This window comes from Oncorhynchus keta, chromosome 29 (assembly GCF_023373465.1).
Source record: "Oncorhynchus keta strain PuntledgeMale-10-30-2019 chromosome 29, Oket_V2, whole genome shotgun sequence".
NCBI classification, from domain to species: domain Eukaryota; kingdom Metazoa; phylum Chordata; class Actinopteri; order Salmoniformes; family Salmonidae; genus Oncorhynchus; species Oncorhynchus keta.
The window spans coordinates 38462239-38477971 of NC_068449.1; positions in this window are offsets into that span (position 1 = coordinate 38462239).

Consider the following 15733-nt stretch of genomic DNA (forward strand, 5'->3'; position numbering starts at 1 on the left):
ACTGAACATTTGCTATCTAACTGAGAGTCCCTCATTGAAAACATCTAAAGTTCTTCAAAGGTAAATGATTTTATTTGAATGCTTTTCTTGTTTTTGTGAAAATGTTGCATGCTGAATGCCAGGCTTAATGCTATGCTAGGCTATCAATACTGTTACACAAATGCTTGTTTAGCTATGGTTCAAAAGCATATTTTGAAAATCTGAGATGACAGTGTTGTTAAGGAGAAGTGTATCTAAAGTTCCATGCATAACACTTGTATTTTCATCAACATTTATTATGAGCATTTCTGTAAATTGATGTGGCTCTCTGCAAAATCACCGGATGTTTTTGGAACTACTGAACATAACGCGCCAATGTATACTGAGATTTTTGTATAGAAATATGAACTTTATTGAACAAGACATACATAATTGTGTAACATGAAGTCCTATGAGTGTCTTCTGATGAAGATCATCAAAGGTTAGTGATTAATTCTATCGCTATTTCTGATTTTTGTGACTCCTCTCTTTGGCTGCAAAAAATGGCTGTGTTTTTCTGTGACATGGCTCTGACCTAAAATTATAGTCTGTGGTGCTTTCGCCGTAAAGCCTATTTGAAATCGGACACTGTGGTGGGATTAACAAGAAGTGTATCTTTAAAATGATGTGAAATTATTCTATGTTTGAGGAATTTTAATTATGGGGTTTCTGTTGTTTTGAATTTGGCGCCCTGCACTTTCACTGGCTGTTGTCATATCGATCTCATTAGCGGGATCTCAGCCCTAAGAAGTTTATAAACTACTTGTTTGGAGGTTTTAGTCTACATTTTGTGCAGGTCTTGTTGTGGAAATTACCACTAAGGATTCAAATTCAAAGTTAAATGAACAGATATGTATTATCACGGCCGGAGAGGTTGCAACAAACTTAATACTCAAAGTACAAGTCTGTCAGAAGCTCTGAAGGGATGTCTCCCTTCGGCACTCTTTATTCTCATGCACAAACTACTCGTCTCTGCTGTCAGGGTGCAATAGGCTGATCATGACCTTGCACACATAGTTTCTGTGCATTGGGCCAAAGTAACAATGTGTTCACTTCTTTCTGTTCTTCTCTCAGTCATTTCCCTGCGAGCAAAGTCACAGAACATCCTAACACAATAACAAGAAACAATACAGTACATGTGGTCACGCATTTGCAGAGACACAGAGAACACTAAATATGTCCACTAAAGTCTCACGGTATTCTAAAAGTGTTACAATAAATGGGATTGATTGTTTGGTCAATTGATTGATTGATTAAGGGATTGATTGATCGTGATATAATTTCACTCTTGTCCAAGCCTCCTAAGGAGGTGACCATTAGGCAACACACACTATTGTCATAAACATGACATGGCAAATGTCATAAGATGTCATGACATCCTTCGTTTCTGAATGTCAAGTGACAAGACGGTGTCATTTTGCATTAACGATTGATAACCTTTACTGACAAGACGGTGTAATTTTGCGTTAACGATTGAAAACCTTTACTGATCCAGTCACAGAGGAAGTAGCTGGCAGTTAAATAAGATTAACATGCCTGCACAGTGTTTTCACCTCTCTAAAACATTCAAATAACATTATATATCAACAAAGGTCAGTATTTTATTTTTTTCCCTCTGAAAGATATTAAACTGTAGGTTGATATCAATAATGTCATATTGCAAACATTCCCAGCTGGGGGGCAAGCATATCCTGCTCAAATGCATTAAAACACAGAAACACAGCTGGATTCCAGCAATGACCACTATCTTTTACTATTGGCCACCATTAACTGTATATTTAGGTGATATAAAATCAAATGTACTATACCTGAAATGTTTTATGAGATTGGAGAACACATTGGGACATATCTTAGACCGTTCCTCCAAAAGGAATCTTGAATTGCCCTCTTCAATTCAAACCACAGGTTTTCAATGGTGTTCAAGTCCGGAGACTGAGATCTGAGATGGCCATTTACAAAACGTTGACCATATCTTTGTGGATTTTGACATGTGCTTGGGGCTATTGTCTTGCTGGAAGATCCAAGTTTAGCATTCTGGCAGACGCAACCAGGGTTTTGGCTAAAATGTCCTATTACTGGATAAAGTTCATGATGGTATTGACCGTAACACAGGCACCAGGACCCGTGGGAGCAAAAAAGCCCCATAACATTAAACATATTGACATATTTTACAGTAGGTATGGGGTTCCTTTCTGCTTATGCATCCTTATTCCAAGGCAACCAATGGCGTGCATAGCCAAAGAGCTCTATTTTCATGTCATCTGACCAGGTTCCAAATCCAAGTGCCTATGCTATTTAGCAAACTCCAGGCATTACATTTGTTGGATGACATGAGAATAAACCTCTTTGGCCATGCACACCAGTGGTGTGTTTGGTGTCAAGCAGCAGAAGGATGCATTGTCCATGCATTTGCCCATGTAATGTAGCTAGCACTGGGCGAAAAGAGTCCATATCAGGGGATATCTTTACATTACTTTTTTTGTATATTGTCGAGCCCTCAAAGCTAGTTCTAATGCATTTTTCTTCATTGTTCCCCTGGGACACCGTGTGTGTGCAATTAATTATCAGGTAGAAAATAAAACGAGCAGGCTCCGGAACTCATAAGGTTAGAGTTGAGTAGCCCTGTTCTAGAGAATACAAACGTCTGCAGTGACGCCTCTAGCAGTGCCCTAGACAGCTGCGCATTTCGGGAGAATCATGATGAACATGGGCAGTGTGATTAGGTTTAGCTGTGCCGCAGCCTCTGGGAGAATCGCCTAATAGTATACTAAATCATAAAATCGGTGAAATATATATTTTTCTGACATCTATTTTCCCAACACCAATCGGGTAAATCAGTGTTAAAATGTTTTCATTCAGTTGCAAAAGTAACAGTCCTGGTTGAGCCGCATATGTGAGCACACTGAGGCCGCTTGGCGGTTGTAGTCAAGCGAAGCCGTGTCTGTATGCGCCTATGCACAAAATGAAAAGGCACAGGATATTTGTACCTCGATAAAACAGCTCTGCTTTGCAAGTAATATCGACCAAATAAGCCATTTCTACCCTCGTTGCATCAAACATGTATGCTGCTGAGACAAGTTTTAAACATTTTCATGGTGACACTGACACCGTGACATGTTGGAGGTAGGAATGGGCATGCGTCTCGACATATGTCAAAACGTCGATTTTTAAGAAATTATTTGTTGGAATGTGCTTTGAATTTTTGCAGTTGTCTTGAAGATTACGTTCATTTGCTTTGACCATAGTGTTCCATAGGCCTACATGAGCATTTGTGGGGCACAACAAACAAAACATAACTAAGGCAAGCATCACGCAGTTATTCTTCCTAAATTCCCTTTCCCCTCAACGTCTCACTCACTCAATTGCGTTCTGACCGCTCCCTCTTCACACTCATCCTGAGTGCTCGCACATGCTCCCTACCAAAATAAATTCCTATAAAAACGTATCTAACTGATGGGATATACAAGCTACATTCCTTGCCAAATAAGGACATTTTTATCACAAATTAAAAATGGACAACGAGTTATAGTTTTGTAATAATTGCGGCCAATCTATTTTCCGCGTAGGCTACTTTGCGAACTGCTTGTGCCATTTAAGAATTGGTTAGATTATGATATTAAAATAGACAGGTTCCACACTGAAAATATTCAAAACATTAGTTTCATAAAGACAATGGGTGTATTTTATTATTAGCCTAAGCCCTACTCGCCAAATAGATGTTGTGGCCATAATTCATCCCCATGCAGTGTACAATGTGGAATTGTCCAATTATACAATTCCAAAGAACAGTTAGAATAAACTACACTGAAAAAAAATATGCAACATGCAACAATTTAAATATTTTACTGAGTTACAATTGATATAAGGAAAACAGTCAATTGAAAAATTCTATGAACTATGAATTTCATATGAATACAGATATGCATCTGTTGGTCACAGATACCTTAAAAAAAAGGTTGGGGCGTGGATCATAAAACCAATCAGCATCTGGTGTGACCACCATTTGCCTCATGCAGCAAGACACATCTCCTTCACATAGAGTTGATCAGGCTGTTGACTGGCCTGTGGAATGTTGTCCCACTTCCCTTCAATGGCTTTACGAAGTTCCTGGATATTGGGGGGAATTATCATGCTGAAAAATAACATTTCAAATAGCATTTTATTGGTCACATACACATATTTAGCAGATCTTATTGCGGGTGTAGCGAAATGCATGTACATCTGCAAACATTGGGTGATGGTGGCAGAGGAATGGCACAACAATGGGCCTCAGGATCTGGTCATAGTATCTCTGTGCATTGAAATTGCCATTGATAAAATGCAATTGTGTTTGTTGTCCATACACAATTGCACCATACATGCGGTCTGCCATGTGCCCGGTACAGTTGAAACCCATGATTAATCCGTGAAGAGCACACTTCTCCAGCGTGCCAGTAGTCATGGAAGGTGAGCCGTCAGGTTAACACCCTGGTGAAGACAACGAGCACACAGATGAGCATTTCCTAAGATGGATTTTGATAGATTGTGCAAAGATTATTTAGTTGTGCAAACCCACAGTTTCATCAGCTGTCCGGGTGGCTGGTCTCAGACGATCCCGCAGGTGAAGATGCTGAATGTGGAGTTCCTGGGCTGGCATGGTTACATGTGGTCTGCAGTTGTGAGGTCGGTTGGACATACTGCCAAATTCTCTAAAACAACATTGCAGGTGCTTATGGTAGACATGGACATTACATTCTCTGGTGGACAATTCCAGTAGTCAGAATGCCAATTGCACGCTCCCTCAACTTGAGATATCTGTGGCATTGTGTTGAAATTTAGTGGCCATTTATTGTCCCCAGCACCGGTGTAATGATCATGCTGTTTAATCAGATTTTTGATATGCTACATCTGTCAGGTGGATGGATTATCTTGGCAAAGGAGAAATGGTCACTAATTTGAGATAAATAATATTTTTGTGCATATGGGAAATTTCTAGGACCGTTTATTTCTGCTCATGAAATCAACACTGTACATGTTGCATTTATATTATAGTTCAGTGTAAATAGAATGTCTGTACAACGAAAAGACAGATTTTTGATTTGTAACCCTGAAAAGATCATTTCAACTCAACTGAGCCCGGTTTCCGTTGATGACTCTTAAAGAATAACTATTCCATACATGAAATGCGCATCACTTCGCACTTTCATTTGGAAAAATATTCTGATCTAATTTCTTCTGTTATATTACATCATGTTAGTTACTATAAAATAGGTGTTGAATGTGATAAGGTCTTGGGGAAATAAGAGTGTCTTGTCTGCTAAATTAACAAATAAAGGCTTTGCCATTGCACAGCCATAGGCTTCCACAAGCACGTACCACTGCTGATGTTATTACCTTTTTGAAGATTGTTGTCACGATCGTTATAATAACTTGACCAAAGCGAAGCGTGATCTGGGTTCCACATCTTTTATTTTCTAGGTGAAACTCACAGCAAAACAAAACAATAAATGAACAAAACAAACCGTGAACCTACAATAAGGCTCACAGGCAACTATCCATACTCAAGATTCCACAAAGCACAATGGGAAAATGGCTGCCTAAATATGATCCCCAATCAGAGACAACTATAAACAGCTAACTCTGGTTGGGAACCATACCAACCATACCATGTCTCTGATTGGGGAAAATATTTAGGTAGCCATTTTCCCCATTGTGTTTGGTGGGATCTTGTCTACAGGTTGTTGTTTGTTTGCACACCAGTAGCTTCACTTTTCGTTTGTAGTTATTGTTTTTGTTTGATGGTCCAATCATTACGACAAACGTGACAATAGTCACTGTCACACCCCAACCAACATAGAGAATAAGCAGCTCTCTATGGTCGGGGGCGTGACAGTACCCCCCCCCCCCCCCCAAAGGTGCGGACGCCGACCGCAAAACCTGACTCAGTAGCGGAGTACCCACTCCGCTCGCAGATATGTCATCTTCTATGGCGGCTCTGGTGCGGGGATCGTCACTGGAGGCACTGGACCGTGGATCGTCGCCGGAGGCACCGGACCGTAGATCATCGGCAGAGGCTCCGGACCATGGGTCTTCGCTGGAGGAACCGGATCGTAGATGTTCGCCGGAAGCTCAGAACCGGGAACCCCCCCTGTAGGCTCTGAACCGCAGACCGTCGCCGGAGGCTCCGGACAGCAGACTGTCGCCGGAGGCTCCGGACAGCAGACTGTCGCCAGTGGTTCCGGACCGCGGACCGTCGCTGGTGGATCCGGACCACGGACCATCTCAGGTTTCCAGACTGTGGACCGTCTCAGGAGGTTCTGGACTGGGAACTGTCGCCGGAAGCTCTGGACTGGGAACTGTCGATGGAAGCTCTGGACTGGGAACTGTCGCCGGAAGCTTGGTGCGTGGGGCCGGCACTGGTGGTATCGGGCTGGTGACACACTCCTCAGGACGAGCGCGAGGAGCTTGTTTAACTTGTTTAAGGACGTATTGGACTGTGGAGGCGCACTGGAGGCCAGATGCGTTGGACCGGCACTGGTGGTACCGGGCTGGTGACACGCACCTCAGGCACGCACTCCAAGGAGAGTGCGAGGAGCAGGAACAGGATGCACCTGACTGAGAAAGCGCACTTGAGGGAGATTGTGAGGAGCAGGCACAGGACGTACCGGACTGGGGACATGCACTTGAGGGAGAGTGCGAGGAGCAGGCACAGGCACAGGACGTACAGGGCTGTGGAGACTTACTGGAGACCTGGTGCATATAGCCGGCATCAATGGTACCGGAACTTTAACCTCGAGCGTCGAGCAATCCCGTATCCGGGAGCGTAATCATAGCCTCAAGCTCCTTACCATAACGCAACGTTTCCTATTCATGAAAATCGCAAATGAAATTAAATAAATATATTCAAACACAAGCTTAGCCTTTTGTTAACAACACTGTCATCTCAGATTTTCAAAATATGCTTTTCAGCCAAAGCTACACAAGCATTTATGTAAGAGTATTGATAGCCGGGCATAGCATTAAGCCTAGCATTCAGCAGGCAACATATTCACAAAAACAAGAAAAGCATTCAAATAAAATAATTTACCTTTGAAGAACTTCGGATGTTTTCAATGACGAGACTCTTAGTTAGATAGCAAATGTTCATTTTTCCCAAAATATTATTTGTGTAGACGAAATAGCTCCATTTTGTTCATCACGTTTGGCTAAGAAAAAGACCGGAAAAGGCAGTCACTGACAACGCCAAACTTTTTTTCCAAATTAGCTCCATAATATCGACAGAAACATGGCAAACGTTGTTTAGAATCAATCCTCAAGGTGTTTTTCACATATCTATTCGATGATCTATCAGTGGTGGCAGTTGGCTTGTCCTCAGAAGCAAACGGAAAAATACTGCAGCTGGAGATTACGCAATAATTGCGACGGAGGACACCAAGCGACCACCTAGTAGATGTAGTCTCTTATGGTCAATCTTCCAATGAAATGCCTACAAATACGTCAGAATGCTGCAGACACCTCATAGTTTTGATGTCTTCACTGTTATTCTACAATGTAGAAAATAGTAAAAATAAAGAAAAACCCTGGAATGATCCGGTTCCGGGTTGGAGCGAGCGGTCGCATTCGCACTTCGCTCTGCAGGTTGTATAACTTTTTCATTACATTTCATTACATTTCATTATAGTACAACGGTTGATTTGTCTAATCTTAGCAATTCTTCTTAGCTAGCTACATAGCCGTCCTTGTATCAGAGATAATTGCATAATTATCGTATTTCGTCGCCCTAACGTAGCCTTCACTGCTATTCGCCCAGGAGCTAGCTAACGCTAGCTAACGCACACAGATTAGCATCACTGTAGTGCTATTCACTCAACTGAACGACTTGATTAGTCTAGTGTTAGCTAGCTACATAGCTGTCTTTGTTTCCAAGATAATTGTGTAGTTTAGTGTGTGTAGCCTTGGAGTGATAATCTTAATTCACTGAGGTTCGCTAGCCAGCTATTTGTCGTCCTTAACGTAGGAGACTCTGCTAGCTAGCCAACAGCTAACAGCTAACAGCTAGCCAACGTCACCACACGTCTACTGATTCGAATTCAATCACCGGTCAGGTAGTATCACATTTTCATTTCATTTCATTACAGTACAACGGTTTGATTTGTTTGATCGTAGCTAGCTACATAGCTAGCTACATAGCCGTCTTTGTTTCAAAGATAATTGTGTAGTCTAGAGCGATTTCCTAGGTTAGCTAGCCAGCTATTGTCGTTCTTTTAACGCAACGTAACGTAAATAACACTGCTCGCTAGCCAGCTAGCCCCCGAATAGTAGCACTGTAGAAACTATTACACTCAACGGAACGACTTGATTAGTGTAGTGTCAACAACGCAGCTACTGCCAGCTAGCCTACTTCAGCAGTACTGTATCATTTTAATCATTTTAGTCAATAAGATTCTTGCTACGTAAGCTTAACGTTCTGAACATTCGAGACGTGTAGTCCACTTGTCATTCCAATCTCCTTGCATTAGCGTAGCCTTTTCTGTAGCCTGTCAACTATGTGTCTGTCTATCCCTGTTCTCTCCTCTCTGCACAGACCATACAAACGCTCCACACCGCGTGGCCGCGACCACCCTAATCTGGTGGTCCCAGCGCGTACGACCCACGTGGAGTTCCAGGTCTCCGGTAGCCTCTGGAACTGCCGATCTGCGGCCAACAAGGCAGAGTTCATCTCAGCCTATGCCTCCCTCCAGTCCCTTGACTTCTTGGCACTGACGGAAACATGGATCACCACAGATAACACTGCTACTCCTACTGCTCTCTCCTCGTCCGCCCACGTGTTCTCGCACACCCCGAGAGCTTCTGGTCAGCGGGGTGGTGGCACCGGGATCCTCATCTCTCCCAAGTGGTCTTTCTCTCTTTCTCCCCTTACCCATCTGTCTATCGCCTCCTTTGAATTCCATGCTGTCACAGTTACCAGCCCTTTCAAGCTTAACATCCTTATCATTTATCGCCCTCCAGGTTCCTCGGAGAGTTCATCAATGAGCTTGATGCCTTGATAAGCTCCTTTCCTGAGGACGGCTCACCTCTCACAGTTCTGGGCGACTTTAACCTCCCCACGTCTACCTTTGACTCAGTCCTCTCTGCCTCCTTCTTTCCACTTCTCTCCTCTTTTGACCTCACCCTCTCACCTTCCCCCTACTCACAAGGCAGGCAATACGCTTGACCTCATCTTTACTAGATGCTGTTCTTCCACTAACCTCATTGCAACTCCTCCAAGTCTCCGACCACTACCTTGTATCCTTTTCCCTCTCGCTCTCATCCAACACTTCCCACACTGCCCCTACTGGATGGTATCGCGCCGTCCCAACCTTCGCTCTCTCTCCCCCGCTACTCTCTCCTCTTCCATCCTATCATCTCTTCCCTCTGCTCAAACTTTCTCCAACCTATCTCCTGATTCTGCCTCCTCAACCCTCCTCTCCTCCCTTACTGCATCCTTTGACTCTCTATGTCCCCTATCCTCCAGGCCGGCTCGGTCCTCCCCTCCCGCTCCGTGGCTCGACGACTCATTGCGAGCTCACAGAACAGGGCTCCGGGCAGCCGAGCGGAAATGGAGGAAAACTCGCCTCCCTGCGGACCTGGCATCCTTTCACTCCCTCCTCTCTACATGTTCCTCCTCTGTCTCTGCTGCTAAAGCCACTTTCTACCATTCTAAATTCCAAGCATCTGCCTCTAACCCTAGGAAGCTCTTTGCCACCTTCTCCTCCCTCCTGAATCCTCCCACCCCCCTCCTCCCTCTCTGCAGATGACTTCGTCAACCATTTTGAAAAGAAGGTCGACGACATCCGATCCTCGTTTGCTAAGTCAAACGACACCGCTGGTTCTGCTCACACTGCCCTACCCTATGCTCTGACCTCTTTCTCCCCTCTCTCTCCAGATGAAATCTCGCGTCTTGTGACGGCCGGCCGCCCAACAACCTGCCCGCTTGACCCTATCCCCTCCTCTCTTCTCCAGACCATTTCCGGAGACCTTCTCCCTTACCTCACCTCGCTCATCAACTCATCCCTGACCGCTGGCTACGTCCCTCCCGTCTTCAAGAGAGCGAGAGTTGCACCCCTTCTGAAAAAACCTACACTCGATCCCTCCGATGTCAACAACTACAGACCAGTATCCCTTCTCTCTTTTCTCTCCAAAACTCTTGAGCGTGCCGTCCTTGGCCAGCTCTACCGCTATCTCTCTCAGAATGACCTTCTTGATCCAAATCAGTCAGGTTTCAAGACTAGTCATTCAACTGAGACTGCTCTTCTCTGTATCACGGAGGCGCTCCGCACTGCTAAAGCTAACTCTCTCTCCTCTGCTCTCATCCTTCTAGACCTATCGGCTGCCTTCGATACTGTGAACCATCAGATCCTCCTCTCCACCCTCTCCGAGTTGGGCATCTCCGGCGCGGCCCACGCTTGGATTGCGTCCTACCTGACAGGTCGCTCCTACCAGGTGGCGTGGCGAGAATCTGTCTCCTCACCACGCGCTCTCACCACTGGTGTCCCCAGGGCTCTGTTCTAGGCCCTCTCTTATTCTCGCTATACACCAAGTCACTTGGCTCTGTCATAACCTCACATGGTCTCTCCTATCATTGCTATGCAGACGACACACAATTAATCTTCTCCTTTCCCCCTTCTGATGACCAGGTGGCGAATCGCATCTCTGCATGTCTGGCAGACATATCAGTGTGGATGACGGATCACCACCTCAAGCTGAACCTCAGCAAGACGGAGCTCCTCTTCCTCCCGGGGAAGGACTGCCCGTTCCATGATCTCGCCATCACGGTTGACAACTCCATTGTGTCCTCCTCCCAGAGCGCTAAGAACCTTGGCGTGATCCTGGACAACACCCTGACGTTCTCAACTAACATCAAGGCGGTGTCCCGTTCCTGTAGGTTCATGCTCTACAACATCCGCAGAGTACGACCCTGCCTCACACAGGAAGCGGCGCAGGTCCTAATCCAGGCACTTGTCATCTCCCGTCTTGATTACTGCAACTCGCTGTTGGCTGGGCTCCCTGCCTGTGCCATTAAACCCCTACAACTCATCCAGAACGCCGCAGCCCGTCTGGTGTTCAACCTTCCCAAGTTCTCTCACGTCACCCCGCTCCTCCGCTCTCTCCACTGGCTTCCAGTTGAAGCTCGCATCCGCTACAAGACCATGGTGCTTGCCTACGGAGCTGTGAGGGGAACGGCACCTCAGTACCTCCAGGCTCTGATCAGGCCCTACACCCAAACAAGGGCACTGCGTTCATCCACCTCTGGCCTGCTCGCCTCCCTACCACTGAGGAAGTACAGTTCCCGCTCAGCCCAGTCAAAACTGTTCGCTGCTCTGGCCCCCAATGGTGGAACAAACTCCCTCACGACGCCAGGACAGCGGAGTCAATCACCACCTTCCGGAGACACCTGAAACCCCACCTCTTCAAGGAATACCTAGGATAGGGTAAGTAAGGGTAAGTAATCCTTCTCACCCCCCCCCCCCAAAAAAAGATTTAGATGCAAGTGGCTGTTCCACTGGATGTCATAAGGTGTATGCACCGATTTGTAAGTCGCTCTGGATAAGAGCGTCTGCTAAATGACTTAAATGTAAATGTAAATGAGTAGGTGTGTCCAAACATTTGACAGGTAGTTAACTAGATAACTTTCAGGGGATAGACTAGATAGATATCTCCAAATTTTGTTTGCCATCTATAGAGGTGATGACAATAGTCAGACAGACAACTGAACAGGACGAGTTTTGACTCTCATACTTGCTGATGTCAAGCTCTTTCCAAAAGCCTAATCTCGGATGAAGCTCGACACAAAACGTGGCGATGCAACTTTTACGTTCTACAGTTCCGTAAAAAATTCCAAAAAGGTCCCTTTTACAAGTCAGAATGTTGAATAAACTTACTCTGCCGGTTTGTCTGTGGTGTTGGTCATTCAGTTGGTTCACATTTTTGACAAAATATCCACAGGAAACCAACTTCAAAACGAGGGTCTCTGTGTGTGGCAATCAAAATGTGTTTGCTTGTGACCAAAGGCACAAGACAGAAGGTGTATGCATGTAACATACATCTGCAGGTGTTTACATGGTTTTGTGCATTTGCCAGGTGATATAACATTCAACGGCAGGACCGGCAACTCTAAAAAGTCAGGTAAACAAGACTTTCCCTTTATATATTTTGTCTCAGATTTCCAGTGGCTGAAGGACCAGTCACACAAATAACTGGTAGAGTGAGCTCAAATGCAATTTTATTCAACATTCTGGCTTGTAAGTAAAACGTATGTTTCAGACTATATATCAAGAATTAGTAATAAAAGTCTGATTTTATTAGGCAAGATAAATGACACAAGTCGTTTTTGTCAGCTAGCGTATCTTGAAATACATGGTCAATTGATGTTTCATGAGAAGCATGCAGTTAGTTGCTGCTAAATGTGTGCAATTGTTTTCTATTGAATAATCAGACGTGTAGTTCTACCACTCTTCAAGAGGTCATTACATCAAAACCAAAATTTTTATTTGACAATCCCTTGAAAACGGCACACAGTTGGTTTTAGTGGAGCTGGGGGTCTCCCTGCCCCAGTGCAGGAAAATGGAACATTCTGCACCTTACTGTGACGTTTATTGATGACAACCTACTGTCACACATTTGCAGACCAAGGCCAAACGTGATCCCCTTTTCATAGAAAGACATGTCAGTCTTATAACAATAGACGATAAGAGATACAATAAAATATATCAAACCATATGTTGAACCTTCACACAAATCATGATTATGTCAATGTCATATCTGTGTAAAAAAAAGGCTTTATAGGGATTATTGGTTCTCTTCCCAAGGCCAGTGCTCCCATCCCCTCCACCATCTCTCCAACCTCCCCTCACCCCCTTCACCCCACATTTCTACTAACCTGTACCCCCACACATTGACTCAGTACCGGTACCCCCTGTATATAGCTAGTTATTGTTATTTTAGTGTGTTACTTTTTTAATATATTTTTTTACTTTATTTTATTTGGTAAATATGTTCTTAACTCTTTCTTGAACTGCACTGTTTGTTTAAGAACTTGTAAGTAAGCATTTCACGGTAATGTCTACACTTGTTCCATCCGGCACATGTGATGATTTGATTTGATCTCCCCAGCCCCTACACTTCATTAATCCTCACCCCTCCAATCTGCATCTCCAAAATGTTGGAATAAAGTAGGCTAATGTAATTGAAGGCATATATCAAATTCTTGTTTATACTGAAACCGTAATATTAATTGTAAAGCAATAGTCGTGTGTGTGTGTGTGTGTGTGTGTGTGTGTGTGTGTGTGTGTGTGTGTGTGTGTGTGTGTGTGTGTGTGTGTGTGTGTGTGTGTGTGTGTGTGTGTGTGTGTGTGTGTGTGTGTGTGTGTGGTCACCTAGATTATAATTTCAGCACCGATTTGATTGGGACAGTGCGCTGCTTTGAGACAAGCGTGGGGGACTCATCAAGATAAGTCAATCAATGTCAGATTTATGTTTTTACCGAATCTCCGTTTGGATATTTGGTAACAATTAGGCTGGGGAAATGTTAGCTAAATTAAGTTATTCTAGTTTGCTCATATATTAGCTGACCAGAACATTTTGCTAGCATGTTATACAGTGGATTTAGCTCTTCAGCCTATGCTCCCGACCAAACGCCTGTGACTAATCATTGAATGTGATTTCGTTTCACTAAATCTCTGTCTTTGTATTCGGTGAATTGATCTCTGGCTGGACAAGTGGAAGTGGTGGCTCATTTATTCGTTTGCTAATTTTCGTTTGCGTATCACTAATCAGAAACAATTTAGCCTAAATCAAGTGTATTATTTATATATTAACTCACGAATAGTAGTTCACTAAAACCCCAAATCCTGACTAATGTCTCGAATGAAATTTACAAATAATTATGTAAACCATAGGTTACATTATCAAAGCACGTCTCGCCAGTGCAGGTCAAAATACCGCTATAACATTTACCCCGCTTCTTAGCGCTGTCTCGTGTTACTGCTCATATGAGAGCTTCCGTATAGAATGTGTGATCAACAAACGGTATAAGAGTAGATATGGATTTTTTTTAAACATTCTGCCCCGGTTAAGATACCTTGATTTCTAAACAATTTCCTCTCCATCTCCCCGTTATTAATGAGTTGATCTGCCATCTGTATAATCATCAACTCGATTTTGCCAAATAGGAGATATTCTGGCATTCGTTGGAGGTTGTTTCGCAACTTTGGTGATTTGACTTTTGTTTGATTGCGGATACAACGTTTGTATGACTCGACAACGCTATAGCCTATTCTGGGTGCGCGCTGGGCGTCCTGAGCGCGCCCTGTATCGCAATACCCTAGGCCTGCGCTGAATTAATTGAGGAATATATAAAGGTTGGAATTTAAGAACGGTCTGTTTCGCAATTAACAACAATTAAATGCCGATCAAAGTTACTATTATCATTAGTAAATATTAGTTTCACTTGCAGTCCAATCTTTACATAGTGGTGCAGGCAATGTGGCGCAGCAACAAAATTATTTTGGGAGAACACTGGCATAGTGACCATCTCTTGTTTTTTTACGCTTTAAATGGGCACTTCCGATATTTTTTTTGCGATTTCCTTGGACTCTCGGGATAAATATGAATTATGCCCGGTATTGAAACCTGTTAGGTTTTCGGGGAAAAATGAATCCCTAGAATTGACACTATATACATGTCTACGGTTGAAGTCAGAATTTACATACACCTAAAACAAAAACACTTCAACTCACTTTTTCAATTCCTGACATTTAAATCCAAGTAAAAATTCCCTGTTTTAGGCCAGTTAGGATCACCACTTTATTTTAAGAATGTGAAATGTCATAATAATAGTAGAGAGAATGATTTATTTCAGCTTTAATTTCTTTCATCACATTCCCAGTGGGTCAGAAGTTTACATACACTCAATTAGTATTTGGTAGCATTGCCTTTAAATTGTTTAACTTGGGACAAACGTTTCGGGTTGCCTTCCACAAGCTTCCCACAATAAATTAGGTCAATTTTGGCCCATTCCTCCTGACAGAGCTGGTGTAACTGAGTCAGCTTTGTAGGCCTCCTTGCTCGCACACGCTTTTTCAGTTCTACCAACAAATGTTCTATAGGATTGAGGTCAGGGCTTTGTGATGGCCACTCCAATACCTTGAATTTGTTGTCCTTAAGCCATTTTATTTCTCCAAAAAGTACGATCTTTGTCCCCATGTGCAGTTGCAAATTGTAGTCTGGCTTTCTTATGGTGGTTTTGGAGCAGTGGCTTCTTCCTTCCTGAGCGGCCTTTCGGGTTATGTCGATATAGGACTCGTTTTACTGTGGATAAAGATACTTTTGCGCCTGTTTCCTCCAGTATCTTCACAAGGTCCTTTGCTGTTGTTCTGCGATTGATTTGCACTTTCCGCACCAAAGTACATTCATCTCTAGGAGACAGAACGCATCTCCTTCCTGAGCGGTATGGTCCCATGATGTTTAACTTTGTCACAAGGAGCGGACCAAAATGCAGCGTGGTTTGTGTTCATGATGATATTTTTATTAAAGAAAGCACTGAACACTGAATACAAACTATACAAAACAATAAACGAATAACGACTGTGAAGCTATAATCACCCACAAACAAACAGTGAAACTCAGGCTACCTAAGTATGATTCTCAATCAGAGACTACTAATGACACCTGCCTCTGATTGAGAACCATACTGGGC